The sequence below is a fragment of the Amphiprion ocellaris genome, chromosome 4 (assembly GCF_022539595.1).
Source record: "Amphiprion ocellaris isolate individual 3 ecotype Okinawa chromosome 4, ASM2253959v1, whole genome shotgun sequence".
NCBI classification, from domain to species: Eukaryota; Metazoa; Chordata; class Actinopteri; family Pomacentridae; genus Amphiprion; species Amphiprion ocellaris.
In genome coordinates this window covers 39680007-39692362 of record NC_072769.1, presented here as the reverse complement: position 1 = coordinate 39692362, position 12356 = coordinate 39680007, and the positions used below count along the sequence as shown (strand labels likewise).

General features: G+C 38.2%; 1 long non-coding RNA gene across 2 annotated transcripts in view; it reads right to left on the bottom strand.

The window, feature by feature from the left end:
- Positions 1-11970, bottom strand: part of LOC129348660 (uncharacterized) — a 20175-nt gene extending 8205 nt beyond the window's left edge. The window contains exons 1-3 of one of the 2 annotated variants that reach the window (XR_008601277.1): positions 7763-11969; positions 5092-5240; positions 2886-4138 (exon numbers count right to left, since the gene is read on the bottom strand). This is a non-coding gene — a long non-coding RNA (uncharacterized LOC129348660). Of the gene's footprint in view, positions 1-2885; positions 4139-5091; positions 5241-7762 lie in introns of those variants that run through there. The other variant, XR_008601278.1, reaches the window with a different exon arrangement.
- Between the last annotated feature and the right edge of the window lie 386 nt (positions 11971-12356).

Sequence of the window (12356 nt, the reverse complement as noted above, 5' to 3'; positions counted from 1 at the left end):
AAATTCAATGTTTAATTAGAAAATTAAATCTTAAAGACAATAAAAGTTTAAATAGGAATTAAACAGAAAATACAATGAAGCATTTAAAAAGAAAATTAAACATTAAAAAGTGGTAAAACATTTAAAAAGAAAAACATTAAAGATTTAATCGAAAAATTTAACATTGGGAAAGAAAAAAAAATTCCAAACAAGCCGACAAAACATTTGAAAAAACAATTAAACATTAAAAAGACAAAACATTTCTAAATCAAATCAGACATTAGAAAAGAATAAAAGGTGAGAAAAGAGCAAAACTAAACATTTAAGAAAAATCAAACTAAAGACTAAACATTTGAAAAGACACCAGTTAAAATTCAGAAGATCAAATTAAACAGAAGAGACAATAAAACGATCAAAAAGAGCAAAAGCAGCTAAAGGTGTTAAAGCGTTTTCTAGTCTGAAATGAAAACATCAAGTTGTTTCTTAAAACATTTCCTCTTTCTATGTTCTTGGTTTGATTATGGACAGATTTACTAAGAATTCATTTCAGAAAACTGCTTTCCAGATAAAGTCTACTAGTAGTTGAAGGCATCGATCAAACTAATGTTACCTTCCGATCTCCACAAACTTTACTGTTCAGTGAAGAGAATCAAAGTTTGTTGAGGATTTCTAAAAAACCCACAGGTGAAGGTCTGAGAAGAACTCAGATTGATGATCTAAATGTGAAATCAAGACTCATGGTCACAAGTTTAAAGGCTTCTGTTAACCAGAAAGTTCAAACTAACGGAGAAGTACTGAGAAACTTTTAAAATTTCAGTCCTGAGACTGTCTGAAGGTTCAAACTAAAAGAGAAACGCTCAAGAACTTTTAGGTTTTCAATCCTCAGACTGTCGAAAGGTTCAAACTAACAGAGAACTACTCAGGAACTTAGAAGATATCAGTCCTTGGACTGTGTGAAAGTTAAATCTAACAGAGAACTACTGTGGGACTTAGAAAACTTCAGCCCTCAGACTGTCTGAAGGTTCAAACTAACAGAGAAGTACTCAGGAACTTAGAAGATATCAGTCCTTGGACTGTGTGAAAGTTCAATCTAACAGAGATCTACTGTGGGACTTTGAAAATTTCAGCCCTCAGACTGTGTGAAAGCTCAGGTCCTGAGGACTCAGGAGGTCTGGAGGCTTGGAAAGTCTTGGAACTGAGGGTTCCACCCTCCAGCACAAAGGCTGAAGTCCAGCCTCCTGAGAAAAACGGTCGAGTCAAGACTCGAGTTAAAAAAAAAACTCGAAAATGACAAAAAATAGATGATAAATGCGCAAAAAAAAGAAGAATTAGTATCTGAGCGAGTAGCTCAGGGGAAAAGAAGAGTGACTACGGACTGGAAGGTCACAGGTTCAAGACCCGCCACTGGCTCTTTTCTTTGTTTGTCTTTGTCAGGATTTTGAGAAAAATTTATGAAGGGTCTGGTCTTGAACCAGCGACCTGCAGCTCCACAGGCAAATCCTTAACTCACTGAGCTACAGATCAGACAAAATGAAATAAATTCGTCCTCCCTTTGGCATCGTAGTTTCTGAGGTGACCACATGGGTGGAGCCAAGGCGGAGTCTGGGTGGAGTCAGGGCGGAGAGTAGGTGGGGAGGTGGGTGGCGGCCTCCCCCCCCCAACACCCCCCCCCCCCCCCCCCCCCCCCCCCCCCCCCCCCCCCCCGACGAGTTCTTCGAGTCTCCACGAGTTCTTCGAGTCTCGAGAGGTTTTCCCGAGTTTCTTGAGTCTCCACCAGGTCCGAGGCAGAACAAGTTGTCATGAAGAGGTGTTGAAGTCGGCCAGGATGGACTGACTTTTTACAGCGACTAGAAGGAAGACCACTAGAAGAGCAGGTCTTTAACCACCATCCATAAAATCCATGGAGTCGCTCCAGAGAAATGAAGGGAGGTCAACTTTTAACAACCTCCATCCAGATGTTCAACTTCATATCTTTACTTGGAGATTTTTAGCACCACAAACCTTTAGTATCACACTTTATTATCATTTATTAGGACTTTCATGGAATCCAGCAGCAGATTTAGTTTTTGTTGACAAACTTTATTGTTGTCGTGGGACTGCAGTATTTAAAACTCTTCCTTCTATTTGACCTCATGTTTATTAGTTTTAGTGGAGAAAGTTATTTTAGCTGTCAATTAGTCTCTTAAAAACCAAATAATAAATTGGATTAGTCAAGAGCTTTAAATTTCTTACTTTATCATATTTTAAATATGACAACAAATATAAAAATAAAGCATCTTGAGACAATTTGACCTGTAATTGGTGTTATATAAATAAAATTGAATTAAAATTGTATGTATCTTGTAATGTTGGAGTAATTCAGCCATATATGTTGGAAAACATTTTCTTTGTCCATTAATCTGTTGATTGTTTTCTCCAGTAATTCATTTCTTGTTTTGGTTTATAAAATGTCAAACCCAAATATATTCAGTTTACTGTCATAAAAACCAAAAAGATTTACATTCATGATGCAGGAATCAGGCAGTTTTTCATTTTTTATCTTAGTTTAGTCAGAAAGATAGTTGATAATGTGTGACTCGTTGCAGCTTGTGAGCCGTAGAAAGTTTTAATCTTTGGGGCCGAGTGTCAGAAAACATTTAGAAACCAACATCAACAAAGCACTCAACAAAGATTTGAACATCATTAAGGGGAAATCCAACTTTTGCATGACAATGTCTAATTAAAGGACATTTATTTCCAATGTAAATGTGTGATATTCATCCTCTTGAGCTTTCTCTTCACATCGTCTTCCACCTGGACTGGTTCAGTCGGGAGCATGTGCAACAAACATTTGAAAAACTGCACTTTAACATCAATGAATGACACTGAAGTTTAAACTCTACATAAATGAGACTGAGTCTGGATGTGCTGCTCTGTCATTAACTCCTAAGTTTAGGGAAAGTTCAAACAAAAGAGGACAGTTCAGATCAGACTTGAGAATGAGCTTATTTTGAACAAACATCTCAGACTTTCTGAGCTTCAGCACCTCTAGCCTGATATTTTAACAACAAGCAACTCAAAAGATCCAGAAGTTGGAGAGAGTTAGCTTTAGCTGAGCCAAAGAACGTGTGGGACGCTAACCTAGCAAACATTTCAGACTTTTCTCTGTGAATTCTGAGAAATAATTTCCTATTTAATGACAGAGCTACACATCTTAACTCAGTCTCATTAAAACAGACTCTAATTCAGTGTCATCCATCCATATTAAAGTGCAGTTACCCAAAATGTTTGTTGCATGAGCTCCAACAAAACCTGTCCAGGTAGAAGGCCACTTTGACAAACAGGAAGTGGAAGATTCCAAGCAGATTTATAGAAGGGGGAACCGGACTGTACTTAGTGTGGTCGAGTATAGAGGGGTGTTTTGTGTGTTTTTAAGGTTGATAATGATTATTTGTGAGAGATTTGGAGTAGATATTCATTTGCAGTAAATGGAAGTATTTAAAATCTTGAGTTAAACTTACAAGAACACAAACTCTAACAGAAAACTTTGTTGATATGTTTTTGTTTTGTTTACAGATGTTAAGTTAAAGGAGTTTTATTCGAGATGTATAACCAATCAAATCACTCCAGAAGACAGAGCAACCACAGGTAGATAAAGGTTCAGAGCCAAAGTAGCGTCATTTTTAAATGTATTTATTACCGTAAATCAGTAAAAAATAAAATACTGATAATCAGTAAATCAGTCAGGCCACAATTACTACAATTCTACAATGTATGTCTCTTTCCTTTGACTTGTTATGTGTACAATCTACGATGTATATGATGGTGTTTTTTCATACCAAAGGCTGTACTATGATGTTTTCTAAGAGACATACGATGCTACTCTGTTTGTTCTGGCTCTGGGCTGCTGCACTCCTCCTCTGTTGTTTTCTGGATTGTACTCAGCTGCATGCCTTCGTCCATCCGGCCTCCGTTGACTCGTCCCGCCTGCCGTCTCTGGAGCTGAAGCTGGATTGGAACAGACCAAAGTACAGTCCAATCACGATGCCAGCTGCCTCTCAAAAGGCTCCTTCATCTGGCAGGTGGCAGCACTTCTTCTGAGGGGAAGCTGAGCTGGCCCAGCAGAACTTTGGAGATGTGTTCCAGTGGTTGGTGGATGTGTGGGGAGATAGAGAGGGACCTTTGAATTGTTCACAAAGGAAAACAAGGAACCCATTGGTAGTTTTAGTTTAGGGTGCTACTGCGGTGTGTTTTTGGGTTTTAAGAGGTGAACAGGAAGAGTTTTTTTTCCTATTGATAATCTTTTACTTTGTTCCTGGTTGGAATGCCCATCAATGTCAACATGAAGTTCACTTTTAGTTCTGTTTATTTATTTTTATTTTACTAACACCCATTTGCTTTTAACCCCCTCACATGTTGTGTTGTTGTAAACTTACTCTTTCAAATAAATACTCGTCTAACCCTCTGGAAACCAGCGTTTGGACTGTTTTTGTGTTGCTCCTCACCTACTTCAGACAGCCGGGACAAAACAACGTTTTGTGGACTAAAGGCTATACTATGATGTTTTTAGAGCAACATGCTAAACTATGACGTTTGTTGAGCGACAAGCTATACTATAGGCTTTTTTAATTGACATATTACTATGACTTTTTTTTTTTATTTTTTATTTTTTTATTGTTTTTAGCAACATATAAGAATTTGGACAGTTTTAAAATGACTATACTTTTACTTGTGCAATGAAATATTATTCTATGGAATTTTTTAGACGACATATTATACACTGATGTTTTCTTGAATAACATACTATTTTGACAATATACTGCACTATGACATTTTTTGAACCACACATCATACATGACAATTTTAGGCAACATCCTATCATTTTGCGCTTTTTGAACCACATAATAATCTATGGGGGTTTTTTTGCCGACATGCTATACTATGAACTACAGGCCATACTATGTTATTCTTGAAAAGTATACTATACTTTGACATTTTCTGAACTACATCCTATACTATGGCGCTATACACAGAGTGCTTTGGTTACATGTTGATTTATAATCTAGATTATTTTCTGTTTTGTTTTTTGACAGGATTACCACAGACCTGACCGTGAACACTGTTGACACCCACCTGAGGGAGACGCTGCCTAAGATCTCAAGGCTGCTTGGTCGTGGTCTTTCTGGTCCTGCTCCAGAACGCCTTCATCAACTACGTCTTCTTTTGAAGAGGCCCTCAGATGCTGCAATCTCTGACCTTCAGGAGGAACTGCTACTTTCACTCTGTAACGAGAAGGCAGTTATTTTAAAGACTCAGCTCCTGGTGGCTTTGAGTGAAAGTTTAACATCCATCAAAACAGAACTACAGACAGTTAAATCTGAGCGGTCGGTCAGTATTTCAAACATCAAGTCCGACCCTAAAGCACGCTGTGGGTGAAACGGAAACTTCACTCTCCACATTACCGACGACATCGTCACACTCCAAAGCAGAGCACCTGTCTGCTGAACTTTTAAAAGTGGACAATAAATGTGAAGAATGTGAGCAGCAGCAGACTGTGAGCAGCGGAACAGATGTGATCAGAAAGAAGTCATTTTCTTTTTGCTTTCCTTTCTGGTTGACTTGATGCTGTCAGATGCAGATGTTGGACCTGATTCTGATCTTTCAGGATAAAAAGCTGCTTTTCCTTCACAGACTTTTCAGGAAATTATTCTCTCAGGTTTTCTCTGCCATTTATATTTTTATTATCTGTGATTATTTCATTATTGTAAAATAACGTTTGAGGCATAAAGACTCATTTAGTTATTTTATTCCTGAAGTCTTTGACGTAGCAGAACTAAACTTCCATTTTCTTTCCTGTACTTCTGATACTAGAACTAAACGTGTCTTCAACATGGATCATCGGGTTTTAATGAATCAGCAACAACATCACAACAACAAATGAGACAATTTTCCACAAATTCATGAAACATGTCATTTAAAACTATCAGAGTCTGTTTTAGTGTCAAATTAAAGGTGATTACTGACAACTAGAACATTAACGTTACTGTTTTAATCACATTTAAGTTTCCTGAATGTTACATTAACATCAACCAGTCAGTTTTATGAACTTAATGAACCACATTACAGGAACACAACACACTTCAGCTGCTGACAGGAAACAACACAAACATCGTTAGCTTGATGCTACATTTAGCTGCTCATCAGGACTGGTCAGTTAGCTCGGTTAGCATCGCTAATTCACATTAAAGCTAATATTCACTGGATGCTAACTCTCTTCTCTGGTCAACACACACAAATAAACTCCACCAACTCCTGGGGTTCACTGCTCACATTTTATCTGACTCTGAAGTTGAACATAAAGTTCATTAAAACCGGCACCGATCAGTAAATTATCATTTATTACCGACCAGCTGTCCGAGTCCTTCAGTGTCTGTTGGTCCAATCAGCTGAAGGACTGAATTACTGAACTGAAAACTGATTAAAACAAGACAACGGACAGTAAAACTGTCTGTGGAAAATGTGCTGCTGCTCCACCAATAAATACCAACAAACTAAAACAAACTTGGTGGAAGTGTTGCTTTTAGTGATTTTTTTAATAAATAGCAAATATGAGGCTTTTATTTTTCTGGAAGTAAAAGGAAAAGTTGCTTATCTGTAGTTTCGCTAACTTAACTTTAGCTGCATTTTAACCATGGTCTAAATGATAGATAATTTTTTAATATTAAAATAGCTGCACTTCCTTTTTATATTTGGTCATTTCTTATGTTGCTGCTGTTTCATTGTAATTATATTTTAATATCACTTTAAATACAGATAATTGAAAAAAAACTGGCTCTGAAATACTCAGTGAACTGATACGTCATCTCGTGTTAAACTGAATAAGAATTCTTAATATTATAAAATGTAACTGACTGAGCTGTATTAATTAAATCCAGATATTTCAAATTGAAAGAAACACAACATTGACAAAGATTTCAGTCAATTAAACCTTAAATTCATTTACCTAAGAAGACCATCCTTCAATGTCTCACCTTAAAATGACCTAATTTAAAAAAAAAAAAAATCGGTGCAAAGTAAAAGTTTCACACTGAAGATAAATCACTGATGAACATTTAATTGCTCAGCAGATATTCAAGACTACTCAATCAATCAATCAATCAATCAATCAATCAATCAATCAATCAATCAATCAAAAATTTATTTGTAGAGCACTTTCCAACAACATAGAAGACCAAAGTGCTTTCCAGACAGAATAATAAAAAAAACAATGCAATTTTTGATTACTATAAAAGCATTAAACCCATAAAAACACAAAACTAAGAAAAGCATAAAACCATAAAACAGTCATAGGATTCGAAAGCACGTCTAAATAAATATGTTTTCAATCTAGACTTAAAAAGACTACTGACAACATTGAACCTTAACCTCACTGTTTTAATGACATTTAGGTTTTCTAAACATTTCATTAACGTGAACCAGGATCTCCATGAATAGTTTTATTAACTAAATGTACCACATTACAGTAACACGACACACTTCAGCTGTTTACATGAAACTCAACACAAACATCGTTAGCTTAATGCTACGTTAGCGTTAATCAGGCTACAACTGAGCAGCTAGCTCGGTTAGCATCGCTAACATTAAAACTAATATTTACTGGATGCTAACTCTCTTCTCTGGTCAACACACACAGAAATAAACTCCACCAACATCTGGACTGCATGGCACACATTATATCTGACACTAAAGCTGCATATAAAGTGCATTAAAAGCGGCACCGATACGAAAATAAACATTAACTTACCGAACTATCAGAGTCCTTTCAGTGTCTGCTGGTAGAATCAGCTGGAGGCAGAAAACTGGTTAAAACAAGCCAACGGGCAGGAAAACTGTCTGTGAAAAAGGTTCTGCTGCTCCACCGATCAATAAACCAACAGTTATTATATCAGAATTAATCCAAACGAGGAGAGCAGAGTCTCTGCTGCCTCCTTCATAGGACCTGTCAATCATTCCAGACCAGACTGTCAATCAAGTAGTCCCGCCCCCTGGCTTCGCAAAACTTTTAAGGCTCTATAAAAAATCAATATTGATTTATTTTAAGATCGGCCACATGATCTCTCATTTTGACCATGAAAACTAGCGAAAAAAATTATATCCAGTCTATGCACCATACTCTGTTTGGCTCCACACTTGCTGATGACCACTTCCGGTCTCAGAAAATGAAAAACCTGACCTTTTTTCGTTTGTCTCTTACTAATTTTACTTTTTTGTTATTCTGAATATAAAATGAAAATCAAACCATTTTTAAAATTTCGTATATCCCTTTTTGATCATGAAAAGGAAAAATGGCTTGTATTTCAATTCTAATTTTTTTATTTTAAAACGAAAATCAAATAACCACTCGTTTTTTGTTTTTCAATACCCGTTTCAGAACGGAAAACCCAATTGCCAAAATATACACGGACCCTAGTGGTAGAAGAAATACTTCACTAAACTATTAATATCACACAGTACAAATACCACATTCACTTTATATTCTAAGTGAAGAGTGAACCAGGTTTGATCAGCTCCATGTACTGACATTTACTTATTATCTGTTCAACATGGAGCTTTTAATTCTGACATAATGTTTGATAGTTTAATGAAGCTAATTGAAGAATATTTTATTTTATGAGTAGAACCTGTGACACTGTCCACAGTGCTCGGATCTTCTCATCAACACAACATCAGTGCTATATAAATCTGAATTCTCGTGCAGTATGTAAAACAAAACAAACAAAAAGTACCGATAAGAATACCGTTAAAGTACCGGTAAAAGCAGTAGTACTGTTAAAGTCAAAACGACAACCATCCCTACACCAGCAGAAGAATGATTATGTTTGAAGGACAGGTGCATTTATACCTTTTTGATCTTTACACTTTGCCGTCCACCCAAAAAACGTTTGTAAATGGAGGTCAAGTTGCAGCTCCGTAGGTGAAATTCAGCTGACTTATTAATTTGGAGTTGGCTACAGAGTATTTCCAAAGAAAATGAAAAAAACTGGGGGAAAATAAACACCCAAAATACAGAACTCAAACTGTGTGGTGAAGCTATTAAACTTTGAAGCCAAGTCGCTGATAATATGCTCCACCAACAATGACACCACCATTCACAGAGGGCCTGAAAAGCTGGGTGCCTTCGGGAGGCTCGAGATAACATCCACACGGACTGAACCACTGGGCTGTGTAATAGAAGGAGAGGTGACAGAGGTGATGCTTCTGCTATCACAAAAACAGTGTTTCGCTTGCATCTAAGGACTGGGATAAACAGCAACAAGCTCCACTTTAGCTGCTGTAGGAGAAACCTTTCCATTGTCCTGTTTATTCTCATCTTAATGCAAGAACATCATGATTCAGGAGTCAAGATCACATATGAGCATGAAACCTCATCCAAGCACAACCTGGCAGCACATAGTATCATGACTGTATGAAAACAGCAATTATTTATATCATAACACATCCCCAGTCATGAATCTAAACAGTAGCCATGTTTCCATAACATATCTAAGATATATGGGCTTGGAAAAAATTATGAGACCACCCTTGTCATCAGAAACAATGGTTATGAATCAGTACTAACTCCAGTGTGTATCGTGAATAAAACTGACAGAAAAGAAAACATGGAATCCTAAAACCTGTTTGTGGTAGTACAATGCCATAGCTACTGATGGAAGAACTGAAGGGATTTTGGTTATTATCAAGAAATGCATGGAAAATGTCTGATATCAGCTCTGAAATTAAACTCTTATGAGCTTTGTTTGTTGTTATCATTATATTTGTCCAAACAAATTTACCTTTAGTTGTACCAGGCATTAAAACAAACAAAATAAACAACAAAGCAAGGGTAGTCTAATAATTTTTTTTCATGGTTGTATCTGAATTTAAGCATCTTTTTCAGTCAACTTTTGACATAGTGAACATCTAGAGCCCATTACTGAACAGCTGGTTTCACTTCTTTCTATGTTTTTGTCTTCCTGACGATTAGTCATGTGTCCGGTTCCTTCCTCTCTGATTATTACAGGCTTTTGTAACGTAGCCCACACCGCCACCCTCTGATGCAGCTTAGTTTATTCCTCCCAAAGCAGTTAATACAAACAAGCCTGGTTTGCATTATCTTTTTGATTAAAATTGTGCAACTTTCAAAAGTTCACATGGGATTGTGTTGACATATGTTAAACATGGCTGCTGAGTCACGCAGGTGTTGGAGGCAGTGTGAGGGCCTTTGGTTTGGTGGCCACAGTGCATGGCAGTAGAGAGTTAAATTGAAAACTGTAAGAAAATAAACACCAAGTTAAACCGGAAGAGTTTTGAAACACCGCTGTGTGACGGCACTTTCTTTGCCCTATGGGCCAGTTATTTAGCCTCTGATTTATTAATCTACATAAGACATTCTGAGTGTCAGGTCGACACATTTTAAGCGTTTCACATGTCATTTCAAGCTTTTTTTGGCCTAGTTTTAAAGAGAAAATCATAAATTACCAAAACTCAGAAGACTAACACTTTAGCAGCTCTTGCTTAAGTGGTAAAGCTCTCATCCTCTATAGCAGGGTGTCAAACATACGGCCCGCTGGCCAAAACCAGCCCACCAGAAGGTCCAATCCGGCCCGGAGGACGACTTTGCAAAGTGTAAAAATTACAGAGAAGATATTGAACATTGTGCAATATAATGTCAGTCAGCAACTTCAGTACAAAAGAGTTTGGTTTGGTGGAATCCTGTCACAACTTTTATGTATTTTTTATGTCTATATTTTATACATTTACAAGGCAGGGGAATAACTTAACCTTTTTAGTAGATCCTCCTTAATAGTTTCCACTTTATTTAGTATGATGTGGTGTTCAGGATTGCTACATAGTTGTGGAAATGAATGTAAATTTAAAATAATTTCTAGATCTTGACGAGTTGTTTTGACCATAAAGTAAAATACTAGATTGTTCAGTTCCAGATACCTGTGACTAAATGTTTTGTGCCTTTGCAGGTACACTGTGATCTGTATGGTGTACTGTTTAAATCCTAAACTGAAGCTTATATTTTTGAAATTACACAAATTTTTCTTAAGAAATTCCATGTTGTTCATAACGTTTTGTAAAAAAGATACTTCATTAAATGTGAACATTTTCAGAATGGACTTTTTTGCACTAAAACAAAGGGAAATATCTGGAGTTATTTATCGGTTATTATGCTCTGATTTTACGTTTTTTTGTCTGCATTTATTCTCATTGTTTAACTCCACAAAAGGGGTGTCAACATTATATGAGATTGATGCATATTTTAGTCTTGCAGCCAAATATTTTCATATTTAGTGCATGTGTGTGACCATCACCAGCCCTCCCTGAAAGCTAAGCAGACATTCTTTATTAGAATTCCCTATTATGAGCCAGGGAGGGCAGTGCTACACCTCAGTGATGTGTGGGGGAAACAAAGACTGGACAGGACGAACAGGACGAACAAAGATAGAAACTAACAGGCGGTGCTATTACAATTAAAGATTGTAAGGTGGTGTATTATTCCCAACTACTAACTGCCCATCAATAAAACAGAAAAAAAAACAACACAAAAGAAAAAGAGATTCAATAAATAAATAATTAAACAAACGGTACTGAGCACCATAATTGTGGATGTCTTGATAGTATAGACTCTGGAGAGATTCTCAGCACATTCTGGTGGGTCCCATCATTCGCTGTCAATGGGATTCGACAGGAGCTGGTGAGACCTGATCAAACATGCAAGTGTGAAGAACCCCGAAGTCCAGAACAGCAATCACAGCAAGGCAGGACCAAGCCAACAGGGCACCCCTCCCCCCGGGCCGTAGGAGCCACAGGGCGGCGCCCCCAGAGAGCCACCGGGGCCACCGTGAACCATGCAGACCCAGAGAGCCACCGGGGCCACCGTGAACCATGCGGACCCAGAGAGCCACCGGGGCCACCGTGAACCATGCAGACCCAGAGAGCCACCGGGGCCACCGTGAACCATGCGGACCCAGAGAGCCACCGGGGCCACCGGGGGCCCCTGTGACCCACGTGGACCCAGAGAACAAGAGGGAACAGCTACCGACACCCCCAGCGCGCCAAGACGGACCCAGGCGGCCCGGGGCACGAGGACCCACCCGCCACCCAAACCCCAACCCCGCCCACCCCAGCCGCCCCCAGAACCCCCCACCCCACCAGTTTACGAATCGTCAGTGTTCCACACTTTGGAACTCAACTATGTTCTACAATGCTTTGCAGTGCGATTCTCATTCAGGCATATCCTCACTCACCAATGATGGTGGAGCTGCCATGTTTGGTGCTTGCCAGCCATTGGGGGCAAGTTTGGTTTTGATGTCTTGCTCGAGGACATTTTGGTGCATAGCGGGGCTGGG